This window comes from Neodiprion virginianus, chromosome 7, assembly GCF_021901495.1.
Source record: "Neodiprion virginianus isolate iyNeoVirg1 chromosome 7, iyNeoVirg1.1, whole genome shotgun sequence".
NCBI lineage: Eukaryota > Metazoa > Arthropoda > Insecta > Hymenoptera > Diprionidae > Neodiprion > Neodiprion virginianus.
Genome location: NC_060883.1, coordinates 12,782,365 through 12,794,733, shown reverse-complemented (window position 1 = coordinate 12,794,733; position 12,369 = coordinate 12,782,365).

Below are 12,369 nucleotides of genomic sequence, written 5' to 3'. Positions count from 1 at the left end.
CTATACATATGACTATCAACATAGAATAAACATTGTTAGCAAAAATAGGAATTGCACAAAGTCAGCAGTATATCACAAGCAGTATATCACAGTACGGATTTTTATTACTAAATTCGTCTCATATAGTAAGCAAAACTTCGAAGTATTATCAAGCGCTTATTAACAAAGCGTTTGTATCTTCTCTTCGATCAATGTTGCTTCTTTTGCAGCATCTTCAAACACCTTTTGTTTCTTTGCAGATAACTCGTTCACCCTAATCGCAGCTCTTCTTCTCTCCTGTAATGCAATCTTTTCGGCATCTGCCTCAGTGCGGCGTTTCTCCAATTCATCAATACTTGCGGTGAGCGTTTCTATCACTAAGAATGAGTGGTTTTTTGTAATGGGAACCGATTCCAATCTTTTATTGGTGATAATAGCATCGTATATTTTCCTATGTGCGATCAGTGATTCTTCGGCAAGATTTTCGACGAGACAGTCCTTGTTTACTGAAAATCTTCTCTCTAGTGTTGCATTCCCACGCGAAAGAATGAAAATCATTTTTAGAAAGGATGATAGTTCTTCCGGAACCTCAGATTCGCCGAACACTGTACAGAACCAAAAATTGTCTACTCTTTCATCTCCGGAAAATGTCTTCAAAGCTTCGACAAAGTGACTGGCAGCGCATAAGTCTTTGAACTGTCACTGTACTCTGTCTGCGACAATACCAGATAGCCATTTATGTTCTACAATCATTTCTAATGTGGTTACCAGATATTTATCTCGAATAGTAGACTATCCAGAATTTTGAGGATCAAGAAAAGAAATAACTTTCGTAAGTTTACATTTGAGGGGTAAACGTTGCATTAATTTCTGGCATAGTGTTACCATTGCGTTGCAGCAATCCCGGCGAAAATCGCCAAGGTCACGATCCTTTAAGCCATCAGTACTGCGGAAAGTGTCTCGTGTTGCGAAACCCAAATCAATTTCTTCATATCCAATAAGGTTTTCGTTGTCAGAAAGGTCCACTTTCGATAAGTCTTTATCAGTGTCAATAATTTCTGCTTTCACAAATCTCGTCATTACAGTCTGCATCGTTGCGATTAGAGACCCATAGAGTAACGGTACCTGCGGTGTATCAGATTGCAATTTTCGCAAAAATGGTTCAACGTCCGATGCCGATGACTGAAAAAGACTTAGTTTTGGACCCAGCATCTTATCTTCTATAGCTGTCGCGATGATTTTGAAACTGTTGCAGATGGACGTCCGTTTGTTCTTTGTAACGGCATCGACGTATTTTATAATATTTGAAAGGATTGATATATGTAGCTCTTTCAGCTACCTTGGCGTTTTCGAGCCATCTTATCGCGCAAAGTTTTAAAGGGAAGGTTTTAGACCCCGAGTGATGAGTGTAATCCGCGCGTCGAGCTGGCACACGATTAAATAAATTCTATAGCGCTCTAAGACAATCAACTAGCTTTCGATCAGTCGCATTCATCCCTTTTTTGAATGCGTTGTGTAATGCATGGAGCCCACAACTTCCAATCTGCACTAACGTAGGGTCATCAGGGTAACCTTGCAAATAAGTCTGCAGATCCTTGTGGAACTTCAGGTTCACGTTGGGGCCATCCATGGACACCTGCAACGGTTTCTTTATGTTGATTCCACTCAAAGTCTCAGTGAATGCTTGCAGCAAATCTGCAGCCATTGCATGTCCGAGAAACGATGAGCCAAAATATCGCACACATACTTTACTAGACTTGGAGTTCCAAAATCGTACAGAGATTTTCATTTGTCCTTTATGTGCCGTTTTGTTGTACGATTCATCACACCCGACGACTGTATGAGAGCAATTGGTGATCATGTCGAATAGTTGTTTTTGGAAGAATGGCGCATTTCCATACAAGAGCGTATACCCAATTTTAGTTCGTCCGAGTTGTACTTTATTCGCGATTTCTGAGTCAGGAAACAGAGATTTTAACACAGGTACCATAGATGCGCTACTGCGATCAGAGTGACGGTACATGATCACGTGTAAACACCAAATAATTTCAGCTATCGTGACTTATTCATTCATAACAAATGGCTGAAGTCCTCGCGGTTGTGGTTGTCCATAATTTGTTTGTGACGCCGGTCAATGTCCACTGTCTTTGGTTGGTGTAATGACTGAAGCAAGTTCTGAAGAATTTAGTGATGACGGTCCAGTCGCATCAAGTGGATATTTCGAATTCTTCGATCCACTATTATGTCTTGTTGCGTCATTTTTTCGAAAAAACACTTTTAAACTCGCAGATTTTGTTATGATCGAAACAGCAGACGTATGTTTCCGCCCACGCATGTGACTCGTTACTGACTGTTTTTCCATATTTCTAAGAGAAAATGATGTGCGGCATCTTGAACAATAGGCGGAATAAGGGTCTTTTTCGACTCGTCGTAACCAGGAAGAAAATGCAGGATCCAGAAGCCACATTTCATTGGAAGTAGTTTTTCCCGCTTTGGAATACATTGTATCTGAAAATAAGTCTATGCATTGCATGGTATACACGCTGTGAAACGTACTACAACATTGTACTCACTAGAGAATTTTGATCCAGAAAATCAATTCATACTCCGGTGTTGAATATGCAGTTATTCTACATTTCTTTCATAATACAATATACAAATGAATTATTCTGAGATAAAAACATGTTAAAACCAAAACAAATTATAAGTGGATTTTCTGGAACAAAAAATGTATCAATATGTAACAATACGGTATACGTAAAATGATTGTGAGCTGCTCTCTTTACACTTTGATTTGTTCGAAGAAATTACGGTGAAAAGCATTTCAAAATAAATAATGAAAGAATGGAAAATCAGAAAAAATCGCCCCGTGTCCCAAGACCAAATTTACACAGCACTGAGAGAATACAAATACCTATATGTCTGTGAATTATTTCAGATTGAAAAAAAACCTTTTCCAAAACCTCGAATTGTTTTCGAAAGTTGAGAAGCTTTTATATTCAAGCCAAAAGGATCGAGTAGACTATTTTTTTCTTACGATTTCCTTCTTCGCAAAGAAAATGAGACCAAGCCAGTTCCCGTACGAAAAAAGTAGCCGGAGTTATGAATTTTTGAAAAAACGAATGTGCCATTATGCGGAAATATTGAAAATTTTATTAACTCCGTTATCCAAACCTCAACTTTTATTTTTTGTTGTGTACGCGTTTTTCGTGTTTCATTCGGAACATAGAATGTTTGAATTACGGTGCGACGGAGAACCGCGCGCAATTACAATGTTGCCAGCAAGCGTTTGGTCAAACGTTCAAATATTACGTAACATATACATTCACATGTTTCATTATTTGTTATTTAGACATTTAATACATGAAAAAGTTTAAACCACATATTAAATGTTTATAAATGTTATTAGATAATATGTATGTATATTATTTAACAACATTTATGAATATTACATATACTTGAATAATCGGTAAAATGGCGTCGGATTACCCAACTTACTTCGACAGTGACACCTACCGCTCACTTTTTGAATTCACGAGCTTACGGAAACTAATCAAATGCATAGCGAGAATTAATAATGAGGGTAATTATCGTAGTCTTAATATCGGTAACGGGTATTGATTTTTAAGCTGTAAACGTTACTCAAGAGACCATTAGAACCTCGATGAGAACGCATGCATTTGTGCATGGGTTTTCGGATTCCGTAATCCCGCCATTTGAATTAGAGCTGTACAGTAACTTCGATAACAAATGCAATAAAATGTAGACGAAAGTAGTAATTATATATGTACAAACCATGTGTTGAGTAATTTTCCGTTGAATCGAGCATCGAGAATGCCGGTATTTTGATCACTGAACTTTAAAACAACTGAGAGTATCACTACGGTGATGGCGTTTTAGCCGAGAGAGAGATAGCTCAAAGGAGAATGCTGTCTGTTTCTACCAGTCACTGCGTATGCGTGGGACAGTCTAAGTCAAACGCGGGCGAAGGAAAAGACTGTACCGATCCGATAGACAGCACTTCACCTTCAAGCCAGCCGTATACCGAGCAATGCAGTTCTGTAGAATATATTATATAGAACATTTATAGTCTAGTCAACAAGTGTGATTCCTGCGAAAAATCGTTCCAAGTCTCCTAAAAATATGAGTGATAGCTCATTCGATTCGAAATGCGATTCTGAGAGAGACTTTCTTTCATTTTCCCCGCCGATAAAAATTGCAATTGTTATTAATAAACAACAAACAAAAAAAAACAAAGCTTCAGTTTGTGGCATTAATTCAAATAGTATAAGCGCCTTCGGAAATTTGAAAAAATATTCTCAAAGAGTAGAAAATTTCCAATGAAAAAGTGCTGACTACTGGTACTCTAACTTCAGTGGTAATAATTTTAATTTAACGTTGAAAATAGGGCACTGCGCGACCGTTACGGCATGGGCGCGCCGCGTCTGAAGACAGTATACCACTCAAAATAATTTTTTTACTGTAGTAAATATCAATTCAAAAATTCGAATAAATTATGGTGTATTCTTAACACTAGAAAGGAAACTTTCTCGTTAGAAAAACATTTTTAAATTTATTTTCCAAAAAGTTACATATTTGTTAATTGGTCATAATTTTTCGAAACTTGATTTTCATTCCAAACGGCATGAATGTTTAAATAATAGCTCTTCAAATATTTCGCTTCTTGGAGCCCCTTCTTGAATGTATACTCAACAAGACCACGTTATAAAAGTTTTTTAGAGTTGTTTATTTCGTTCATTATGATTTTTGAAAGTTGACAAAAAATGAGAATTTCCAAATTTCCATTTCCGTGGTCTTGTGAAGTACGTGTTTAAGAAAGGGCTCCAAGAAGCGAAATATTTTTAAAGCTATTATTTGAACATTTATGCAGTTTGTAATGAAAATCGAGGTTCGAAGAATTATGACGAATTACCGAATGTGTAACTTTTTGAAAAATGAACTTAAAAATTTTTTTCCAACAGGAAATTTTTCTTTTGAGAAAAGCCCTGTACAGGTTCTAGTAACTATTGCAAAAATTGATACTTTGGCTGAATGCGAGATTTCGAATAGACGTAGACATTTTCGAATCGCAAACCATTGCCGTGGGTGATGGGTGATAGAAGAGCGTTAGTTTTATCACAATTGGATGGCCTGCAAAAAATTGCTCTAACCGTATTTGGTAGCAATTTTCCATGTCGTTTTTCTATCTACCTCCTTCCACGCCGAACCATTTTATCGAAATTCGCGACAGGTAGTTTATCGGGCTGACCTTCAAATCCCATGATGCTTGGTGAACATGACAACGAGAACTAAGATTACAGTACATAAATTCATCCTTTTATAGAACGCTCGTTAGTTGTTGCTCGACTATGAGGACGTGCACACGAAAGAGGTGCGGTGGAGGTTTGCTAAATGAAATCGACAATCATCTTCCGGTTAAATTGCACGTGCCAGGATATCAGTAGTGCGGAACCGGAACGAAATTGGCCAAGAGGTTGGCACGTAGTGATCTGGGAATCAATCCACTGGACGCTGCATGTAAAGACCACGACGTTGCATATGCAAAGAATCAAGATATCGCAGCGAGAAATCTTGCTGACAGAGTGCTCACTGAGAAGGCGTAGAATCGCATCTTGGCCAAGAACGCTAGTGTGGGTGAAAAGGCGGTAGTCTGAGGACTCACCAACACCATGAAAGCTAAATCTAAACTCGAAATGGGTTTAGCTGTGAAGAGGTCGAAACTTGGAGTGGCTGCAAAGAAAAAATCTACAACAGGTGCGAAGAGTAAACAGCGAAAGAGAACAGTGAATCTTAAATCCATCATCACAGCAGCAAAGGTCGCCATGCAACCAGGTCATAAGGCCGTTGCGTAGGCGTTAGCGGGTGCTTGTGCGGCCGCGCGTGCGACTGGGAAAAATGTTCGTGTGCCTAGCGTTATAGCTGTGCCTGATGAAATGGGCGGCATGTTGCGGTTCCTCATTCCAATTCTGGCTGGTCCACAGTGCGGCCAAAGGTCCCTTTATGCGGCCAAAAGTCGAAAGAAAAAGTTTTTAGTTGGGGATATTTTGTCATTGGCTTGGCTGAAGGAGTCCCCTAGGAGTCGGAAAACATTCATAGTAAGGTCCCTTGCCTCAAATCCCCCCCATAATCTCAGTCTGAATATGGCCTTCGCCCGAACGCTACACGACGGTTAGGAAAGTGCGACTGGCGACGCGTCGGATAAACAGGCGTCAAATTTTTGTTTTTAAAGCGATTTCAACAAAACAAAATGGATTCTACAGCTGAAGGTGAGTAAAATGAGTGAAAAAAATTCTGAATATAAATTCCTGAATAGTACATTCTTAGAAGGAAATATGTAAGGACTATTTTTCGGTTATTTTTCTCGAATTGAATGAATTTGATTGAGTGAATACGTTTTTATCTTACTACATCTTGCTCTCTAAGTCATTTGAGGTTTTAGGTAAAAGTATTATGTACTAATTAAAATCAATTTCAGCTGCCCGTTGCTGCCCGTTCACTTTTTGTGCACTGTATTACAAAAAAAAGTAAGATATTCGTTTTAACGATCACAGTAATATATGAAAAACAAAATGAAATAAAGCATAGAATTCAAAAACTAAAGTGAAAAACAAAGATAAAAGTGAGCCCTCAAAAGAAAACACATCCATACAGTAAATCAAAAGAATATGAGAAAGAGAGAGGGGGTTATACGCAGCTGCGATGTTGACACGTCAAAAGCTGGTAGTGGTACCTCAAATGACGGAAACACCGTTCGAGGTTTTTTTGAAAACTACAAAGAAGCTGCACAAATAACAGGAGTTGACGAAGATATTACATATCGTTTTGATATTATATTGCAAACTATTGCATGTGGTCATGCTATTGATGATAACAATTTTTGGCAGTATGCAGTAAAATTAGCTAAAGACATTGTACAACAATATCTCTGGTATTATATGCCCACATTGGTTCACAAACTTTTGATTCATGGCCCCGAAATAATAAAACATTCGGTGTTACCGATCGGTCAAATGTCCGAAGATGCGCAGGAAACCTGTAATAAATTTTTCAAGATCTACCGCATGAATTTCGCTAGAAAACGTTACCATCAAAAAACGTTGGAGGATGTTTTCAAACGATTTTTGATTGCGTCTGATCCACAAATCTCCAGCTGTCGGAGATTACCCATGAAACCACTAAAATCTTTATCTGAAGACTGTATTAATTAGTTAGCTCCTCCAACTGTGAATAATCAAACGGAACTACAATATTATGACAGTTCTTCGGCTTTAGAAACCGATACAGATATAGAAGATTGCAACTGTGACGAGATTAGCAATGCAAATTTTTTCATGTAATATTATTTTCTACACCTAACTTTTGAATATTTTATCCAATACGCTTCTGAACTCTTCATGTTTAATGTGAGTTACTATGGTAAATGTCGATAAAAATATAATGATTTTTTCAAAATTTTTTCCTGTATAACATCGCCATATTGCACCCCGCCATTTTCAAATTGTTCATTCTTAATTACATACCTTAACAATCTCAAAACAAAGACTTTTAATCAATCGCCGAATTCATTCAATTTTAATAAGTTTTTTCGTACGATATGATGCCACACTAGGTCGGCCATCTTGAATTTGCTAATTCTGATGATGAATTCATAATCAGTGACCCCAAAAACCCTCATATACCAATTTGTGGATCCTTCTCTACATTTTTCGACTTTTGGCCGCACAAAGGGGCCTTTGGCCGCACTGTGCGATCTAAGCGCTACTGGGGCTCTAGCGGGTGGTGTTGCGGGTATAGCTAAAGCGGTCGACGAAGCTAGCGTCAACAAACATTGCTTGAATGAAAGCAAATGGCACAATGCAACAATGGAGGCAATTGCGCGAGGCAAAGGGATTATACCTAAACCCCTACCGCAGCGGCATGGGTCTGTATTTACGACCGGCAGAAAACTGGCAAAGCTACCACTCCGAGGTCTCACCAGCATTGATTTTCGCAAATATGTTAAAAGTATGGAAATTTGACATCTTCGCGGCGTTTTCATGCAGAATGATCTACTGAAATCAGGACCAAATATGCGAGAATCTGCGATTATTAATCTTGACGATAAAAACGGTCCAGGGACACATTGGGTTGCGTACAAGAAAAATGGTGACCACGTTGTGTATTTCGATACTTTCGGTGATTTGAAACCGCTTAATGATTTGATGAAGTATCTCGGTGTTGGTAGAGTTAAATACATTCATAAGCGGCATCATAATATGATATTGTGATTTGCAGCCACTTGTGTCTTAAATTTCTTAGCGGACAGTTATAAAAAGACAAGTGTCACATGAGCGAGCATTAGTCATGTCGGAGTCGTTGACGTTAACACTGTCAGGCACATCCTTCGTGCTGGAGGCTCAATATTTCCCCCCAATCGAGTTATCACCGGAGAAAAACTGTTCTCGGACTCGTCGAGTTCCTGACACTCAATTCAATACCCAATATCCGTGAGACGTTCAATAAATTTCACCTGCAACGAGCGGACAACAACAGAGAGGTCATTACGATACCCACGGGAAGCTATGAAATTGAGGATATTGAAAATTTTCTGCGTAAGGAGCTACTCTCTGACATCACCCTCAGTCTAAGAGCTAATAACAATGAACTGTTCAGTGAAGTCACGTGCAATCAAGTAGTAGACTTTAAACCGAAAGATTCCATCGGCCGATTATTGGGATTCAAAGTGGCTGAGCTAGCACGAGATGTTACTGATAACTCAGAATTACCGGTGGCCGTCTTGAAGGTTATTACTTCACGCGTTGAGTGTAACATAACCACAGGGGCATACATGAACGAGCGTCGAGCTCACACGATTTACGAATTTTTCTCAACCGTTCCATCAGAATATAAGATTTTCGAAGTGCCTGCCAACGTCATTCACCTACCAATCGCCTCACAGTCGATAGATCATTTGCAGCTAAGAATAGTCGATCAAGACGAAGAGCTGATTAATTTTCGTGGCAAAACAATAACTGTGCGTTTACACGTGAAATCACTAAAATAACGGGAATCGTGTTTGAGACGAAAAAGTTGGGCCAAAGTCGTGAAAGTGAGACGTCATGGTCAAAAATCATCAGTCGCCCAGCACCTCTGACGACGCTTACACCCCCACGAGGCTGACGCCTGTAAACGTTCGGTTTCTCCAGAGCCTATGTCTTCGATTTTGTGGAAATTTTGGAAAATCAGAATTCGTGTTCGCTGTATCCTGTGCGTGTTACCATGGAGGAAATAATAAGAGTGCAGAAACCTGTGGTATTCGACGAATCGATTGCGCACTCTGAGATTCATGCTCATCAGCCGTTCGCATCATCCACCTTCCAGAACAACGATGAAATCCATATTGTTGTTCAACATCAAGACTTGTGCCCACTGCCCAGTAAAAGCTCTCTCCACATTCACGGAAAAATTACGAAGGATGATGGTGTGATTGCGGTCACGACTACGAAATTGATGAATAAGGCTGTTTGCCATTTGTTTGAAGAAGTTTACCACGAGTTGAACGGTGTGGAGATTGATCGGAATAAAAATGTTTGTATCACCAGCGTTATGAAGGGCCACTCATCCCTAATTCCGGGTCAACAATACAGTCTGGAGAATACTGGTCGAGTGGTGATACCGAACTACCTGATGCTTCTGGAAATTTCGACGTTGTTCTACCATTGAATTATATGCTCGGCTTCGTTGAAGATTGTTGTTGAGTCATCGCCAATGCCAAACACGAGTTGATTTTCACACGTTTCAACACCGGTTTGATTGCCTATAGCGCCTAACATATCTCTCTTTAGGTATTGGCATTAGTGTAATTTTGCTGTTATTCTTCATCACGTCTCACGTTTGCCATGTTCGGACAGCTCTCTGCTGCTTGTGAGATTTCTCGTGCATGTGGACTACAGGTTACAACTTTATAAGTTTCTGTGTTTTTTATGCCAAGTCACCTATTAGAGTAAAAGAGAATGCCTGCAGCTGTTGATCTCTCTGCCTTAACACGGAGCGCGCAGTCTATCTATGTAGATCTATGTTATTACGCAAGTGTGACGTTACGCTGGTCACGCGTCGCTGCTAAACAATTATACGTTAATCCTTTTTTAGTCCGGTGCCCCTACGCTACTCTATGCACCTGTCTTCTTTGTGAATTCTGGCAATGCGTCTTGCGGTTGATCAGCTGAGCACTTTACACTACATGTACGTGTAATTGATGACGTCGTGATAAGACGTTGCAACAAGAATAAATATATTCTCAATAAGGTGCTGGGAATATGTGATGGAAACGGTAGGAACATTTTGAGATACTTGAATACTTTGAGATGGCAGCAGGATTTAGGAATGTGAATTTTAAAAATGTCACTAATGGCGATACTGACGATGAGTTGCTTCATTACGTTCCTGTCGGTGGCGATAAGCGTTTTCTGGATTCTCGTAACTGCAATTGAATTACTAACTAGAAAAAACCGAAGTAATTGTGAAATTGCATCGATGAGCATACTTTAATTTAGAATATTATTAGTCGTCACTTATGTATATCATAATTGTCGGGTTGATAGCATCGCCAGCGCCGCTCGCCCACCTTTTCATTCCGCCGTTCCCCGGATGGCTCGACCCCGTACTACTGCTCGCCACGTCAAGCAGTGAGCTCTTGTGTATGTGATGCCAAAGGCAACGCATCGTGTGTCACGGATTTTCAGAGAAACATAAGAGAGTACAAAATGAACTGTGATATGAATAAGTTAACAAGAGTCCAATACAGTGGAGAGAGAGAGAGAGAGAGAGAGAGCGAGAGAGGGAGGGAGGGAGGGAGGGAGGGAGGGAGGGAGCGAGGGAGGGAGGGAGGGAGGGAGGGAGGGAGGGAGGGGAGGGAGGGAGGGAGGGAGGGAGGGAGGGAGAGGGAGGGAGGGAGGGAGGGAGGGAGAGAGAGAGAGAGAGAGAGAGAGAGAGAGAGAGAGAGAGAGAGAGAGAGAGAGAGAGAGAGAGAGAGAGAGAGAGAGAGAGAGAGAGAGAGAGAGAGAGAGAGAGAGAGAGAGAGAGAGAGAGAGAGAGAGAGAGAGAGAGAGAGAGAGAGAGAGAGAGAGAGAGAGAGAGAGAGAGAGAGAGAGGACAGAGAGAGAGAGAGAGAGAGAGAGACAGAGAGTGTGGGGTCGTGAAGTAAATAGAGTAAATACCATGAATACCGGCTAATACCAGGTTGAATACTTTATTCAATAGCATGTATTGAACAATAGTACAAGGATACCAGCACGTATCAATACTACTGCTCGCGAAACGCCGAAGCGTTCACTGAAGCAATCTTACTCATATTATCGTCGGTCCTCTGTCTCACGCACACATATCCACCCTGTCAACTATTATGTGCCTTGTCAGTCGAAGCAGTCAATCAACTGAGAAAATGAATAATATTTTCATCATTTTGGCCTTTGTACTACGAAAACTTCTTTTTCCCGCGAAATTTATAACAATTAATTTTTGTGGCGCTGTCCAGAGGTCAGTAACTGGAAGACGCCAGAAATTATTGTATAAAGTAATATGGGATTAACAACTTGTTTATAACGAAACAAAATCGGGTTGCAGAAATTAGGATGGCGTAGTACAAATGCGAAAGCTAGCGAAAGAAAGAAACTAATCGATAGATACGTATGCGCAAAGGGCGTGGCGAAGACTGGAGAAAGATGTGAAAAAGTGCAGGCTCGCCCTCGAGTCGAGGCCATGGGTCGCGTCGCGCCATAAATGGCACATGTAGGGAAATTCCCGGCGCGGTCAAACCCTTGGCTCGCAGCTAGCGAGACGAAGCCTAAACACTCGAAAATTAACTGCAAAGAACAATAATTTTAAAAAGACAGAAATAGAGAAAAGGAAATATTGTGAGAAATTCTTCGCTGGCTTTCTGGGGACGGATGTCCACTACAATTTTCAAATAGTAAAAATATGTCATACTTAAATTTTCACACACCGCTGCAACTGACGAGCAGAATAATCGGAAAGGTAGAGTTACGGTTCGAGGTGAAGAAGGTCCGGTACCTCACTCGATTACCGGTATAATTACAATAAAGTATATTTCAAAGCTTGTACTTGATACATAACAAACACGTGTGCACTGTAACGTGGCATTTCGGATACGCGTTCCAAACGGCTCCCCGAACCCTAGATGGGACTCGAAATTAGGGATCCCGCGGATCAGACTGCTAATCCTTTCGAAAAAGAATGCCAGGACGAAGGTCACGCATCCGATACTCTGAGGGGGGACAATTTTCGGTCTGGCGAAGACGATTTTTCGGGATTTTTTTTTTTTTTTTTTGTTTCGAGCAGATGCTGCATCATACACGGGAACGGCGGCAAATT